This window comes from Drosophila subpulchrella, unplaced genomic scaffold, assembly GCF_014743375.2.
Source record: "Drosophila subpulchrella strain 33 F10 #4 breed RU33 unplaced genomic scaffold, RU_Dsub_v1.1 Primary Assembly Seq27, whole genome shotgun sequence".
Classification (NCBI taxonomy): domain Eukaryota; kingdom Metazoa; phylum Arthropoda; class Insecta; order Diptera; family Drosophilidae; genus Drosophila; species Drosophila subpulchrella.
Window position 1 is genome coordinate 1155773 of NW_023665559.1, and position 18276 is coordinate 1174048.

Consider the following 18276-nt stretch of genomic DNA (forward strand, 5'->3'; position numbering starts at 1 on the left):
ACGGACACGGCTTATAACACTGCATGGGAACGTCTTATGGAAAGATACAATCGTCCACGGCACATTGTAAACTCGTTTTTGGAACAGTTTATGAGCCTGCCAACGACTACAAAGATCGATGCAACAGTTCTACGGAAGGTTTCGGACGGAGCAAAAGAAATTGTTCGTGGATTGGATGCGGTGAATCAGACGGGACGCGATTGTTGGATCATTTATCTAGCCCTTGAGAAACTTGACGCTGACACACGCAGCATGGAGACAGACTCGCCCACTTTGGAGGAATTCTTCAAGTTTCTCGATTCTCGCTGCGAGGAACTGGAGCTGAGCAAAAGGGAGCTCGCGACTGGAAGCAAGACAACAACAAATCCTGAAAGGCCGAAAAGGATCACACAATCGATGGTTGCGGTTGAAAGTAGTGGCTGCACCAAATGTAGTTCTACAGAACACACTCTATATGGCTGTCAGCAGTTTCTGGATATGTCTGGACTGCAGAGGCGATCATTTGTGAAGGAGAAATCACTATGCTATAACATGCGACCTGGTCATGGAGTCAACAGGTGCAAGTCAACATACAAGTGCAGGCAATGCAAAGGAAATCATCATGCTAAGCGATCCTGTCTCGAAAAATTTACCTCACGAATCTCGCCCCTGTCCAGCTCAAAAAAGATAAGGTCCGATGTCAAGCGCCTAGCGGGAGTGCCTCCCACCCCAATAAAGTGCCTAAAAACCGTAGCTGGGTTTGTTACCAGTGAGTGTCAAATAGCTGAGGAATTTGGTAATACCTGGTCAGATTACTCTGCAGACTGTAATTTTTCTCGGAATTACGTCGATCAAAAACAAAGCTACGTATCATCGGTACGTTTTAACTCAATGGAGGCATCGACGGATTCTGAAATTGCTGATTTATTTGCCGAGTTTTTCCAAACTACTTATAGTTCGGCTGCTTGGTCAAATTCTAACTACCCTAATCCCTTAAATAAGGCAAATTGTATCTTTACCCCTGAAATTACGGAAATTTCTCTCGTAAGAGACTTAGAAAAAACAACGCCAACTTATTCTCCCGGTCCTGATGGACTCCCCGGGTGTGTGCTTAAGTTTTGTGCGTCAACCATATGTAAACCGATTCTTAAACTTTTTAATTTGTCTATTTCATCGTCAGTTTTTCCTACTATCTGGAAGGACTCTTTTATCATTCCACTTCACAAAAAGGGTGCGAAGGCGGATGCCCAGAATTACAGAGGTATTTCTAAATTGTCGGCAATTCCTAAAGCATTTGAACGTATTATTACTTCTCATTTGCAACATTTATGTTCCTCGCTAATATCACCGTGTCAGCATGGTTTTGTTAAGCGAAGATCGACCACCACCAATCTTCTGGAATTGTCATCTATTGTAATTAATGGATTTAAGAATAAAATGCAAACTGACGTTATATACACAGATTTTAGTAAGGCCTTTGACTCTGTCAACCACTCTCTTCTCTTATTTAAATTAAATCAGCTTGGGTTTCCATGTAATCTATTAACTTGGATTTCAAGTTATTTGAATGGTAGGACTCAGAGGGTTATATTTAAGAACTCTGCCTCAAAACTGATCTATGTGACATCTGGAGTGCCTCAGGGTAGTCATTTGGGCCCTTTGCTGTTTACTTTGTTTATTAACGATCTTCCCTCTATCATAACACACTCTCGTGTACTAATGTATGCTGATGATGTTAAGCTTTGTTTATCACATAATGATATAGCGTCGGGTTTCAACTTACAGTCAGATATTGATTGTTTTCAGGGATGGTGTGAGTATAACCTTTTAAATTTGAACTGTCTTAAATGCAACGTTATGACTTTTTATAGGGGTACTCCTACTTTTGTTAGTTACTCTCTTCAAAATACGTCACTCGACCGTATATATTCCGTTAATGACTTAGGCGTTCTTCTGGACCCAAAACTTAAATTTGACTGCCACATAATGTCCACTGTCAACAAGGCCATGAGTGTTCTTGGGTTTATAAAGCGTTGGTCAAAAGAATTTGATGACCCTTATACAACCAAATTATTATTTACCTCCCTTGTCCGTCCTATTTTGGAATATTGTTCTTCGGTTTGGAGTCCACAATATCAAGTGCACATTGACCGTATTGAGTCGGTACAAAAAAAATTTCTTCTTTTTGCCCATCGTAGTTTGAACTGGGATCAAAACGTAAGGCTACCTTCCTATCAGAGTAGATTACTATTGCTTAATTTACCTACCCTTGCAAATCGTAGAACAATGCTTGGTACTATTTTTATGCAAAATCTTATAAGAGGTGATATTGATTCTGTAGAACTTGTAAACCGCCTAACTTTCAATGTTCCTGTTAGACTTACACGAAATTATTATCCCCTAAATTTGCCACGATGTACATCTAATTTTTGTCTGCACGAGCCCTTTCGCGTTCTATGTAATAATTATAATAACCTTTATCATTTACTTTGCACTTCAACTTCTATCCCGGTATTAAAAACTAATATTTTAACTCATTTGCTTCTTTCTTAGATGCTTCTTTTATTTTCATTTGTGTTCCGTCTCTATTTGTTTATTGTATCTTCCTCGCGAACTCGTATTTTTGCCCAAATTGATAAAAGGGCCCCGCGCGTAACAAGCACGTGCTTGGTGTCGTTGGGCCACTTGTTTGTACTGCTCGTAGTGCATCAACGTCCATCAATATATAAACAGCTCATACCAACCAAACTCAATATGCAATGCTGCGGAGCAACTTGAGCAAAAGTTCAGTCTCTTGGAAATGGAACTAGCCATTCGAACTTCCAAAGGGAAATGTCCCCCACTCTTAAGGAAAAGGTCCTTACTCTTGTCACTGGTTCCTACCCACACGTCTGGAAATCAGCCACAGTAATCCCAATCCCGAAGCCAAAGAAATCTGACCACAGCACAAATAGTTTCCGTCCCATCTCGCTCCTCTCCTGCCTTAAGAAAATAATAGAAAAAATTATAGCTCGTAGACTAATGTGGTTTATCACCCAAAAAACCGAATCTCTCACTATCAAGTGGCATTTAAAAGGAGCCACTCTACCATGGAAGCTCTGCTGAGATTTCAACACTTCACGTCGAACGCCCTTTCTACAGAAAATCACGTATCCGTTCTGGCTACGGATTTTGAAAAGGCTTTCGACCGCGTAGGGTGTTACTCAGTGTTACTCCAACTTTAACTCTGGGGTGTTGGTCCAAGGCTTTATACCAATATAACTTTTAGGGTCCGAGTTAACAACTCAACCTCTAAACTACACAAGCTCCACAACGGTATACCTCAGGGTTCCCCTTTATCGGTGTTGCTCTTTATGGTTGCCTTTGAGCAAATCACCTCCATCTTTAACAGGCATAAAGATATATCCATCTCGCTGTATGCGGACGATGCCTTTATTTTTACCAAAAAAAAAGATCTCGATTCTGTCAAGGACACTTTCTCTGAAGTTTTGGAAGAGCTGGAACAATGGGGTACTTCATCCGGGGCTTCACTCTCCATTGAAAAATTCCAGGTCCTACATATATGTCGTAAGCACAATTGTAACTTTCCCGAAATTGTATTCAGAAACAAAAGTATAAGCAATACGGAGAATCTGAAAATTTTAGGGATTACCTTGGACTCTAGGTTTACATTTAAAACACACTGCTTAATATTAAGAAAAAAGCTAGAATCTCGCCTAAATATAATTAAATTTCTTAGCTCTAAGTATTCTCATGTACATATTAATACTCTTATAAACATAACCAGAGCAATAATGCTCTCCAAAATAGACTACGGTCTCCCGATCTTCGGCTGGTGCGCAGGCACACATATCAAGAAAATTCAACCACTGTTCGTGAACGGTTGCAGTCTTTAATAAACTCTCATATTTAGGCGCATAATGCCATCTCTATCCTATGTAACAGAAAACCGATATACACATATACAAGGTGAGTTCCAAAGTAAACAGGACTTTTTGAATCTAGCGCCCTCTAGTGGCGCCATCTATATGTCAACTGGTGCGTTAGAATCTTATATCGTTTATCGACTTTCAGTAAACATTTCATGACATTTCATCTATTGGAAGTGAAGTTATTGCGTTTTAAGAGTCAGTATGTTTTTGTCATCGGTGCGAAAATGAGCTTCGAACAAAGAGCCAACATTAAATTTTGTTTTAAAATTGGTAAAACTTTTAGCGAAACGTTTCAATTTCAATAAGCTAAAACACTCGTTCGACATGCTTTTGGACCGTGCAAAACGCTTTATAAAAGCAGATGGAGACTATTTTGAATAAAATAAATTGATTTTGCCGAAAAAACTATTTGTTCTGTCTTTTTTTAAAGTCCTGTTTACTTTGGAACTCACCTTGTATATATACTTTTTCGTTTCTGGCAACGCTGCAACGACGGCGTCTTTTGGTGAAATGCGTATCAGTATCAAATAGGCTTCGCAACCGGCAAGATTAAAATTACATACAGTCCACATATCCAAATCGTTTATATTTCTAACCATATTGCTGGTCCTTCGAGCCGTATTCTTGGACAGTTTCGAAGTGCTTTGATTCTCAGGGTAATGGTTTGAAATGGAACAATTAAAATCATTGGTGAAAAGCCATGCCAGACTCAAGTCCAACATCACACGTGTCTTGGCATGGGCTGAGCAAACGGAGATTGCTACACACACAGAGATCGTCACACGGATAGATCTGCAAAACGAAGTTTGATGGAGTTCAACCAGTTTAGCGACTGCATTGCGCTTCACGAAAAAGTGGAAGGCTATGTCGATCCGGAGATCGACAATGCAGTCTACGAAGCAAAATACCTAAGGGCAAGCGCTATTATCAAGGAAAGGAGTAATGATCTTCAACCGGGGACATCTACGAGCAGTGCGAGTGACAGCAACGGGCTACATTCAAACAACGATGCAATCTTGAACTTGCTGCAACAAAACCAACAACTATTTGAGCGACTTGCTGTAAGTCAGAGCACACCGAACACGCCTGATCATGTTGGTGGTGACGTCACATTAGTGAATTCTCGGAACTCGGTACTCACGGCGAATTCGAATCTAAGCGAATTGCCAAAAATTCAAATCAAACGGTTCTCGGGCAACTACACAGAGTGGCCATCCTTTGAAGACATATATGAAAGCACAATTCTTAAAAAACAGCATTTGTCCAACACCCAGAAATTCCATCACTTAAAAACACTACTCGTTGATGAGGCTGCCAACTTGGTTCGACACTTGGCAATTACGGACACGGCTTATAACACTGCATGGGAACGTCTTATGGAAAGATACAATCGTCCACGGCACATTGTAAACTCGTTTTTGGAACAGTTTATGAGCCTGCCAACGACTACAAAGATCGATGCAACAGTTCTACGGAAGGTTTCGGACGGAGCAAAAGAAATTGTTCGTGGATTGGATGCGGTGAATCAGACGGGACGCGATTGTTGGATCATTTATCTAGCCCTTGAGAAACTTGACGCTGACACACGCAGCATGGAGACAGACTCGCCCACTTTGGAGGAATTCTTCAAGTTTCTCGATTCTCGCTGCGAGGAACTGGAGCTGAGCAAAAGGGAGCTCGCGACTGGAAGCAAGACAACAACACATCCTGAAAGGCCGAAAAGGATCACACAATCGATGGTTGCGGTTGAAAGTAGTGGCTGCACCAAATGTAGTTCTACAGAACACACTCTATATGGCTGTCAGCAGTTTCTGGATATGTCTGGACTGCAGAGGCGATCATTTGTGAAGGAGAAATCACTATGCTACAACTGCATGCGACCTGGTCATGGAGTCAACAGGTGCAAGTCAACATACAAGTGCAGGCAATGCAAAGGAAATCATCACTCAGAAAGCGGAGGGGGACGAGCAAAACTTAAGCGCGTCTAACGCAAACTCAGTGACACTCAGTCATTTGGCTCAAGGAGCGGGCACCCAAAAGGTTGTATGTGCACAAGGCACTGCAAAATCTACACATCTAACGGAATTCAAACGGAGCATATTACCAACTGCTATGGTGTATGTTAAAAACGCAAAAGGTGACCAAGTAACATGCCGTCTTCTATTGGACACAGGATCAGAGCTGTCTTATGTATCTGAGCGTTGCATCCAAGCTCTCGAATTGACACGGTCGGCATCACGCATTTTGGTTACGGGAATCTCTTCCGTAAAAGCAGACACGACAAGGGGATGCAGCACGCTGCAAATCAAGTCTCGCATATCCGATGATCGTTTGGTTGTCTATGCCCACGTGCTAGGCAGAATCACCTCATCTCTAGAACGCCAAAGTATCGACGCATCGACACTCGAGGTATTTAAGGATCTGCAGCTGGCAGATACACATTTCAACGCAAACACACCAGTAGATATACTATTGGGAAGCGAACACGTATGGTCAGTGTTCACAAGACGAAAGATGTACGACAACAAGGGTAATCTTATCGCTATTTCCTCGGTATTCGGATGGGTTATCACTTCACTCATCACATCGAACGCAAGCAACGCTATTGCACTAACCACAACAATGGATATCGACAACACGCTACAGAAGTTTTGGGAACTGGAGAACGTTCAAAGCAACATGAAATTGGAACCGGAAGACGAACAGGTCGAGAAGCACTTTCTCGCCACCCACAGTCGCGATGAAAACGAGAAGTATGTCGTGGAACTTCCATTCAACACGGAAAGTCCTGAATTCGGAGAAACTCTACAAGGAGCTCTCAAACGTTTCAAATCGGTGGAGCGACGACTACAACAAAACGAGCAGCTGCGGACACAGTACGTATACTTTATGCGGGAGTATATCAACCTGGGGCACATGCGTGAGGTGCCGCCAGAGGAAATCGCTACTGGGAATCAGTTCTTTCTTCCCCACCACCCAGTACTAGGCCGAAAACTGCGAGTGGTCTTTGATGGATCCTTTTGCGACGCCAATGGTAAGGCCTTAAATGACACTCTTTTCACAGGGCCCAGTATCCAACGCGATTTATTTGCTGTGTGCCTACGCTTCGAATGTACAAGTTCGCATTCTCAGCGGACATCGTTAAAATGTTCCGCCAAATATGGGTCAACGAAAAGCACAGAAACTACCAGAAGATCGTTTGGAGAGAGGATCCATCCGATCCGATTAAGCATTTTCAATTGTGTACTGAAACCTACGGAACGTCATGTGCACCATTCCTGGCGGTACGAGTGCTGGAACAACTCGCTGTGGATTATCAAGAGGAATACCCGAATGCTTCAAAAATCCTACTGGAGGATTTTTATGTCGATAATGTCCTTACTGGGGCAAACAATGAGGATGAACTACGTCGAAACCGAGACGAGTTGATTCAGCTGATGTTGTGCGCAAATCTGGAACTCGGGAAATGGGTATCCAATACCTCATTCATACAAAAGGATGATACCGACGCACAATCGTCGGCAGTTAAGGTTCTCGGACTATACAGGCATCCTGGAAAGGACACTTTAATGTACAACAAAGGTCTAGCGGCAAATTCTGATTGCACAAAGAGACAAGTCTTGTCCGACGTCTCCAGGATATTTGATCCTCTCGGACTCGTGGCACCCATTGTAATCCAATTCAAGATTATTTTCCAAAAACTCTGGCTCTTAAACTTGGATTGGGATGACCCGCTCCCAACTAAACTAGCGGACAACTGGCTGAAGTGGAGAGCAGATCTAGACACTCTACAAAAGTTCCAATTACCACGCTTCGTTGCCAACGGCGCAGACAACATCGAGCTCCACGGATTTTCGGATGCCTCAACCAAGGCGTATGCTGCTGTGGTGTACAGCAGAGTTACAAATGACAACGGATCCATCTCGGTGTCCCTTGTGGCTGCGAAGACAAGGGTGGCGCCACTGAAACAACAATCCTTGCCACGCCTGGTGCTGTGCGCAGCACTTCTTCTAAGCCAACTCATTCGTTCGATCTCTTCTGGATTACGCCACAAGAACATAACTGTTTTTGCCTGGTCCGACTCATCAATAGGGCTCTCCTGGCTATCCTATGCAGCAGCCTAACTAAAGACTTTTGTTGGAAACAGAACCTCGGAAATCCTTGACACTATCCCTAGGAAGGCCTGGCGGCACGTAGACTCCAAATCAAACCCAGCTGACTGCGCTTCCAGGGGTATGATGGCTGCTGACCTCATCGACATCCATCTGTGGTGGAATGGGCCTTTGTGGCTACGGGACCAGGATTAATACCTGGTAAAGTTGAACGATTCACGATTTGGTTTATCTCTTTCAGACAAACGCATTCAAGGAGAAGTCAAGACAAACTGTTTGGCTACACTGGCTGTTGCAACTCAGGTTCATCCACTCGATGAGCTGATCGCACGAGTTTCTTCTTGGCTCAAGCTAGTTCACTTGTCGCCTATGTGAAGCGATTCATTCAACGCACACAAAATCCATCCTGCGATAAGGCCTTAAGAGCTCTTACATTTAAAGAGATTAAGGCAGCAAGGATCATTTGTATAAAACACGCGCAACGCTGTTTTCACGAGGACTATCAATTTCTCCTTGCCAAGGAACCCCTAAGGAGCCGATCGCAGCTGGTCAAACTTGCACCAATGATAGACAAAAACGATTTGCTGAGGGTAGGCGAACGACTGCACCAATCGCAATTGTCCCGAGACGCAAAACACCCAGTTTTGCTACCAAAAACGCACCGAATCTCGAAGCTGATCCTGGAACACGAGCACCGAGTAAATCTTCACCCTGGCGTTTCTTCCCTGTTTTTGTAATCGTTCGTCAGAGATTCTGGATAATTGGAGCACGTAATCTCATTCGCAGAATAACACACGACTGTTTATCCTGCTTTCGTCAACGCTACCACACTGCCCAACAACAAATGGCTGATTTACCCAGCGTGCGTGTCACTCAAGCCCTTCCATTTGTCAATACTGGTTGCGACTATGCAGGTCGAATCTTTCTGAAGGATGCCAAAGTTCGGAAGCCACGTATCAGCAAGGGCTACATTTGCCTGTTTGTCTGCATGGTCACCTCGGCCATACACCTGGAACTTGCCACAGACCTGACAACAGAAACCTTCCTGGCTGCCTTGCGGCGCTTCATATCCCTGCGTGGCAAGTGTAGCAAGATCTACAGCGACAACGGAACAAACTTTATTGGAGCTAAGCGATCCCTCAACGAAATGCAAGAATTGCTTTCATCACAACAACATAAGGACATCGTCACTTCCACTATGGCGGATGATGGAATTCATTCCCCCTAGATCTCCTCATTGGGGAGGAAAATGGGAGTCGGCAGTTCGCTGTGTCAAACTGCATCTGCGCCGCGTCACCGGCAATTCAACGCTCACCTTCGAACAAATGCGCACCTTGCTTGCTCAAGTCAGCGCAGTGATAAATTCACGCATGCTACACATCGGATACCGAAAACAACTACTTATCACCCGCCCACTTCTTAATTAATCTGGCCACCGTGCCAGATCCTGACTTAAGCCACATCCCTGTGGGCCGATTAGGATATTGGCAAAGCATCCAGGCTATGCTTCGAGGATTCTGGAATAAATAGCATCAGGAGTATCTGACTACTCTGCAACAACGTCCGAAATCGACCACTTCAACACCCAACCTCTCGATTGGTGATGTAGTTCTCGTTAAGGAGTCCAATACACCACCAGCATCTTGGCACATCGCACGGGTTATGGAAACCTATCCAGGGAAGGACAACCTCGTTCGAGCAGTCAAATTGAAGACATCGACTGGAGAGATGATCAGACGGATCACGAAGGTTGCTGTCTTGCCCCATTCAGAAACTGTGTTTCAGGGCGGGCCGGGATGTTCGTGAACGGTTGCAGTCTTTAATAAACTCTCATATTTAGGCGCATAATGCCATCCCTATCCTATGTAACAGAAAACCGATATACACACATAACTATACTTTTACGTTTCTGGCAACGCTGCTTCGACGGCGTCTTTTGGTGAAATTCGTATCAGTATCAAATAGGCTTCGCAACTGGCAAGAATAAAATTACATACAGTCCACACATCCAAATCGTTTATATTTCTAACCAACCACCATACCATAAAGCTGCACGCAGATCAATCTACGTGTTTCCTACGTCACCTATAAAGTGCATACTTTCTGAATCAGGACTACCCAGCATCCCCACAAGGATAAAAGAAACAACCACCCGGCTTATTCCAAAATTGTACACCACCCCAAATCGGTTACTGGCTGACGACTTCATAAGCACTTTCAAAGATAGATGGAAGTATAAATGCCCTTCTACTCTCCGAATATGCGCCAACTTCAGCAAAGAATTGGATCTACCCCCACCGAACCGCTTTAAGCCGCCCGGGCCATATACACCCTGGTCTCGGAAACAACCGATTATAAACACCAACCTGCGTATCTCAAGCAAGTGTCACACTCCTAGCTCAGTATATCGCACCCGATTTCAAAGCAAAAAGAGCGCATGGGGGGGAAAACATTGGCTGTATACCGACGGATCTAAAACATCGGAATCAACATCATTCGCGGTTGTAGACGCTAACAACTCCATATTCGTTGCAGAAGCCACTGCTATATTATTAGCCTGCCGCTTTGCAATCGATCACAAGGGGAAATTTGTTGTCTGCACAGACAGCCTCTCTTCTCTGCTAGCAATAAATAACCCCGAGTATCGCGACCCCACCATACATGAGATACAAAGGATAGGCAAACAGTATTCCACAAAAATTACATTCTTCTGGGTCCCTAGCCATCAGGGCATACAAGGAAACGAAGACGCAGACCGTGCTGCCCACAACATGGCCCGCTCCCCAACCTTCATCTTTGCTCCCATTAATTGCAAGGATATACACAACCTTATATATTACCACTTGGAAACCCAAAAGATGTTGGAATAGAATAGTTTCAACCATAGGTACAGGAGTTTTAATCCTACATGCACCAAAATACATCTCCCAACTGCGACCAGTAGACCCCAGTGCGGCACTTTTATCCAGCTTCGAATAGGACACACTCAACAAACACACGAGCACATATTAAAAGGCCAAAATAATCCAATTTGTAGTCTCTGCGGTGGACTTCCGACCATTGTCCACCTACTAAATGATTGCCCTGGTAGAATGCCCATCCGCAGAACACATTAAAAAAATTTACGAATTCATTAAAAAAGCAAAGCTCTCAATATAAAAGTTAAGCAAAAATGTGAAAAACAAATGTATATATATGTTTGTGCCTAACCGAAGTAGACACCTGCAGGACGATCGCGTCGCGGCAATGGTAACGATGGTTACTGCAATGCCGGACCACAGGCGATGCTGAACTGCGCTGAGGGTGAGCTAACGTGGTTAGCTGCTAGTTGAGATAGTGTATTACGAGCCCTATTCCCAGAGGTAGGAAGTAGAACCGCGGAGTTATGAGGTGTGTTGATAACTGATTTATTCTTCATTTGATACCTGCTTATATTCTACTTAGAACACGGAAGCTTAGTGTAATGGTTAGTGAAAGAAGCTATATTCTAAAGTAGGTCAGGGAATTATGATTACGGTAGCAGTTGCGTAGTTGGCTCGGCTGACACCGCAAATGTGCTGACTGCATTGGCGGGTCAGCGTATCGTTGTGACGGTGAGATGGTGAGTTAGTGAGACATATAATATGCTGACCAGCAATTCTCATCTGCAGTGAGTGCTACTGAGCGCCTGGTACTGTTCCCAACTTGGCTACTGCTTGATTTGTTGGGTGTGGTCATGTTGAGTACCTTTGGGTACGAACATTCTCCCCCCCATTGAGGGGTACCCTCAATTAAAGGCGTGATGTCGGTCAGCCCTTGGCCGAATTGTATAGAAAGCACCTAACAAATCATGGACCAAGGGGGATCTTTCCTTCAACTGCGGCGGTTCCTGCTTGTGATTCAGGTCCTTCACATCTTCTTGATGCTGCTTAACACTCCCCTTTGCGATAAAATTTACATTACCGTGGGGACTGAAATTGTGCCCTCGTAGAATTTGATCATTTGGCACGTCTATGGTATGTGGATGTTCTGCAACAAAACTAAGATCTTTCTTGGTTAAGTTTAGAAATGTTGAACCAAAGTCAGCCTTCTTGTAGGTTTTGAATTGATGAGACGTCGGTTCTATATTCATCGGATTTTTATCTTTCGTTGGCTCATAAGCAGCGTTCGGTCCTGCAAAATCGTCTCTGTTTTCTATTAGATTGGGGTTGATTTCCGTATCAGATGAGGTTTCTTTATTGAGATAACCTGTGATTACATAACCAAGCCTTGTGCCTTGTGCCAAAGGTTTATTAGGTCCTAGTTCAAGACGTTCACCGGTAATTACACGAGAAAATACTTCAACCCCTAAAGTTAGGTCAATGGGTCCTGGTTGCCGAAAGTCAGGATCTGCTAACGGCAGTACCTCGGGAATATTAAGATCGGTTGTAATCGGTACTGACGGTTGGTCTGTAATGACTGTGGGCATAATAAATACCTCTAATAGTTTTTCAAACCCTGATGTACAGGATGAGAGCTTTAGTGTTGATCTAATTGCTGTTGATATCTTTCCTCCGATTCCAGATATTTCAATCGGTGACCTTTGTTTAAGAGATAGCAGATCTGCCATTCTCCTTGAAATAAGATTCACCTGTGATCCACCATCTATTACAGCGCGACATGTTTGTAATTGACCGTTTGGCCCTTGTAATGAGACCTTGGCGGTCGCGAGCAAAGTATATCCTCCTACGTGGTCGTAGCCTGCAACGGTTACTGCGCCGGCCACTGGATTGCTAGTCGGTCCTTGGTGTAACAGTGAATGATGCCGTTGCTGGCAGACTCGACAAGTGGTCGGTGATCCACAGTTTTCAACCTTATGAGCTGTAGACAAACAATTTGTGCATGCTCCTACTTGAATAATGGCTTGGCGCCGTGCTTTGGGGTCCATTTGCTGGATACGGCTACATGCTCTAAGATTATGTTGTCCTAGGTGACAAATCTTACAGCTTTCTTCGTTGTGAACTGACTGATGGCGGAGTGTTGCTGTAGGTTGAGCGCTTATCGTCTCCAGCATGCAAGCGCGCCGCTCAATAAACGTCAGTACACTCCATAACGTTGGAATTTCCGTTGGTGCATCCGCTGAATTTTCGAGAGCAGCTAGAGACTGCTGGTCTAGTTTTCTTCTGATAAGAAAACACAGGATTGGATCCCAGGATTTTGTGCTGATATCAAGGTTTTTAAGAGTACTCATTGAATTTTTTATAGTGTCATGCAAGGCCCTTAGTTGGCGCGAGGAGCCGTCTATAGGCTTATGGTCAATAATTTTTGCAATGGCGGCGAATACTAATATTTTTCCGTTCTGGTACCTGGCCTTTAAACGCAACCAGGTGTCGTCAGAGAAGGCTGTGTCTGTCAAGACGTTTCTCGCTTCACCACGAAGCGAACTCTGTAGAATATGTAGTTTTTGACTGGCCGAATATGGTTTGTTATGTACCAAGTCCACAAAGAGATCATGGAACCGTGGCCAGTCTAGATACTCGCCGTTGAACTCCGGAATGCTAATTGGCGGAAGTGCCAAGTTTAGGCTCATTGGCGCGTCGTTTTCTCGTAGCAGGTTCATTTCGTATTCCTCGTATAATGTGTGGAATTCGGCTAGCTCTGCTTCTGCCACAGCTGCGGCCCCAGGTGTGCTATCCAATTCGTCGTGGGCTTGCCTCAGTAACATCCAATGGAGATCCAGGTGCCTTTGTAGGGCTGGGGTGACGGTTTGGGCGTTCGAGGCTAATGCCTCGATGATTCCAATTCGTTGCATCTTCTCTGCAACTGTCGGATCACCTTGTCAATTGAGGAATCTCCTTTGACTTGATCTCTTGTTGCGAGCTTGATGTTGGTCGAAGTTCGTCTGGGGGCCTTCGGAAGCTCGCTTCCAGTCGGCATGTTGTCCAGAAAGATATTCTGATATTTTTCGACCAGCTCTTTAAGTGCTACTAGTCGTGAAGAGTACTCACTTCCAGTGGGTAGTGCCGCTTGCTGGACTTCTTCATCTAGGTCGCAAAACTGCTGCCAGAGATCGTTTAACTGAGTTAGCTTACCGGAATAATAGCCGTCTCGGTGGCGTCGGTCGGCAGAATCCTTGCCATAATTCTTAATGAGCTGTTGGATTTTCCCTTGCAGCTCGTTTTGGGTGTCTAGTAATCGATTGTGTAAATCGATTCTTGTGTGACTTGTTTCCTCAATGAATGAAGTAGACATATTGTGTGTCTTGGAAACAAAGAATCTTGTGAAGCTGGATGAAGCTGAGTATCCTGTGAAGCTGGATGAAGCTGAGTATCCTGTTAAGCTGGATGAAGCTGAAGTTCCTGTGACGCTGGAAGAAGAAGCGTATCCTGTGAAGCTGGATGAAGCTGAAGTTCCTGTGACGCTGGAAGAAGAAGCGAATCCTGTGAAGCTGGATTAAGCTGAAGTTCCTGTGACGTTGGAAAAAGAAGAGAGTCCTGTGAAGCTGGATTAAGCCGAGTTCCTGTGACGCTGGAAGAAGAAGCGTATCCTGTGAAGCTGGATGAAGCTGAGTTCCTGTGACGCTGGAAGAAGAAGCGTATCCTGTGAAGCTAGATTAAGCTGAGTTCCTGTGACGCTGGAAGAAGAAGCGTATCCTGTGAAGCTGGATTAAGCTGAGTTCCTGTGACGCTGGAAGAAGAAGCGTATCCTGTGAAGCTGGATAAAGCTGACGATCCTGTGACGCTGGATGACGAAGCGTATCCTGTGAAGCTGTATGAGCTAGGGTTTCCAGGGCGGGTGGATGCAGTGAGCTTAACGGGTCTTCTCACCAGTCAGAGGTTCAGCTTTTGGTAGGAAGGGGGTTGCTGAAGTGTGATCCTTTGTTGGTAAAGGATCACGTCGGGGTCACCAATGTTTGTGCCTAACCGAAGTAGACCCCTGCAGGACGATCGCATCGCGGCAATGGTAACGATGGTTACTGCAATGCCGGACCACAGGCGATGCTGAACTGCGCTGAGGGTGAGCTAACGTGGTTAGCTGCTAGTTGAGATAGTGTATTACGAGCCCTATTCCCAGAGGTAGGAAGTAGAACCGCGGAGTTATGAGGTGTGTTGATAACTGATTTATTCTTAATTTGATGCCTGCTTATATTCTACTTAGAACACGGAAGCTTAGTGTAATGGTTAGTGAAAGAAGCTATATTCTAAAGTAGGTCAGGGAATTATGATTACGGTAGCAGTTGCGTAGTTGGCTCGGCTGACACCGCAAATGTGCTGACTGCATTGGCGGGTCAGCGTATCGTTGTGACGGTGAGATGGTGAGTTAGTGAGACATATAATATGCTGACCAGCAATTCTCATCTGCAGTGAGTGCTACTGAGCGCCTGGTACTGTTCCCAACTTGGCTACTGCTTGATTTGTTGGGTGTGGTCATGTTGAGTACCTTTGGGTACGAACAATATATATATAAATAAAACCATAATAAATACATAGAACAAATGAATCACATCCTGAGTCGAAGGCCACCGCAGCCAATGCTCGGTAATTTTGCAATTAAGTTAGTCATTGTATGCTTAGCCTAATTTGTTAAATAAAATAATTTTTTGCAAACTACTTTCGGTTTTGGGAACTTAACTAGGAAATACAAAAGTTTATTACTTTGAAATATCTTTACTTTAGATACCGCCAGCACGCGGTGACATTGACACTGACATTTGTAAGGTGTTCATTCGTTATCTCTCTCACATCAATGTTATCGAAAATAACCGGACTCTAGAAAATTACTTTTGCTAAAGTTATGGATGTAATTAAGTTTTCAAATTCAGTTATTACTGCTCTATTTTTTGCAGGAACTGTCTCTTTCAGGTGGTCGGAGTCTATCTTGTCTGACTTGCTAGTGGAGTTTACTTGCTGGGACAGAAGATTAAATTGAGTTTGAATCTTGATTGATGTCTATATTAGCTGTGTGTCCAAGGTATCCGTACTCGTCCCAGATAGTTACGTCCCCGCCGGTCACTGGTATGTAATCAGCGAGTGAATAGTCACTAAGTCGGAAAGTCGCGTTCGTGGTCAGTACTCTCAGGAGGAATATGGCGACGTGGTTTAGCCTAAAAGGAACAAAAGGAAAATGGTTAATACTAATTTTTCTTAAACTATCTTAGGTTGTCCTTATGGACCACTCTCCCCTTTATTAAAACCGATCTCCCCAGGTCCGCCTCAACGGTTTCCTCGGAACAAAGTGGTAATAAATTTTTTTCTAGCCATTTATTTGTTTTTAACCAAACTCTGCCCTCTACGTGGTCTAAGGGTTTTTCCTAGGTTTTTTGTATTTATTCCTTAATTTCTATTTCAAGTTAATTGGGGGTTGAATGGATAACAGGTTTTTTACCTGTTACGGAGTGAATTGTTTTGTTATATTCTATAATTGCTAATAGCAAAATGTCAATGATATCGTCAAGTTTCTGTCTATTTATATGCAACGAGCTATCTCGGCTAACGTACTATGAAAACGCTCTACCGTTCCGTTTGATGTGCTATGCAGAGGTGGGGAATTTGCAATACTAATTCCAAAGTTTCCTGTTAAGATTGATTTTATGGTTTCTGAATTAAGAGAACGTTCGTTGTCGCAGTAAAGGGTTTTTATTTTTGGCAACAGATTGACAAGTTGAAGTAAAGGTGTTTTAATGTCTATAATTGCTCGCAAGCTGATGGGTTGAAACTTAGAGAACTTATCCATGGCGCTTAAAAAATATTTTTCGTCCGTAGAAAAAATATCGACGTGTAAAATTTCTCCTACATAGGCTGGGACGTGTGTTTTAGCGATAGCCTGTTTTTCAGGATGACGATTGTATTTCCCTTTCGAGCATATTCTACTACTTCAGTAACAATTCTTGTCATTTTGGGAAAGAAGTAGTCTAAAAGTACTTGTTTAACGTTTTCTTGAGCCGCGCGATGTTCTCTGTTGTGCTCAGTTACAGCTATTTCGAGATGCTCTGAGAATAATAATTCTCATTTTATTTTGGAATAGAACATAGTTTTTGGTTGCTGGATTTTCACTCACAATTTGATTTGCAAAGCAATTTATCGGTCTGTCCGTTGTTTCAATGGTGTATGTCAGGGATTCTTCACTGTGAATAGTGGCGGCGTCAGAGTCACCACTATCTTCTAGCGCTTTTAAATTTTGGCGGAAAGAGCATCCGCCACTTGATTCTGTTTGCCAGGGGTATAAACGACCGTGGCATACAGCTGATGTCAGGGGCTTGTGATCTGTGTAGATCGTCAAATTCATTACCCCATATAGATAGTTTCTTAAGCTCTTTAGCGCCTTTATATTTGCCGCCAGGTGTTCCTCGTCATGGCGAATTGCTCGCGAAATCATGGTAACAGGTCGTTTACCTTGAGATAATACGGCACCTATGCCATGTTGTGAGGCATCTGTAGTTAGGTCATGAGGGTTACATCCTCCAATGCTAAAATATTTTTTAGTCGTTCTAATGCCTCTTTTTGGGCTTGTTTTAAATTTATCTCAATTTTCCTAGACTGATTCGCACCTACCTTACCATTATCGCCCTTTAGAACATTTGTGAGCGGACGAGCGATGGAAGCAAACCCTTTTATAAAACATCGTAATAACTAGCTAGCCCCAGAAAGGATCTAAGTTTAAATAATGTTTTAGGGGGCAGAAAGTTTTTAATGGCTTGGGTTTGCTTCCATTCCTTTTCTGGGGAAGTTTTGCTCCCCCCTCGCGATACTTTAATTCCCAGGTATTCGACGCTTTCTTTAAAAAATTTTGATTTTTCCTGGGACAAGCGCATACCGGCGGTGCATTAACGACTTAGGATCTCATCAACATGTTTGACGTAATCCTCCTTTGTTTCGGAAAAATTATCATGTCATCTATGTAGTCGTAACAAATTTTCCCTATGACATCCCTTAAAACGTCATCAATAGCCCTTTGAAAAATACTAGGGGTGGTTTTTAGCCCAAAAGGAAGTCTGCAGAATTCGTACTTTCCATTGTTTACTGAAAAGCCGTTTTCCTTCTATCTTTTTCCGCCAGCTCTATCTGGTGGAATCCCGGTTTTAAGTCCAACGTTGTAAAGTATTGGGCTTTTCCTAAATTTGACAGTATTACCGATATGTTAGGAATGGGGTACTTATCATCTTCGGATTTTTATTTAGTTTCCCAAAGTCAATAACCAGCCTCTTTTTTTGTGGCCATCTTTGCAAACACCCTTTTTGTCTACAACCCAGATGGGATTATGTATGGTGATTTTGACGGTCGAATAATGCCATCAGC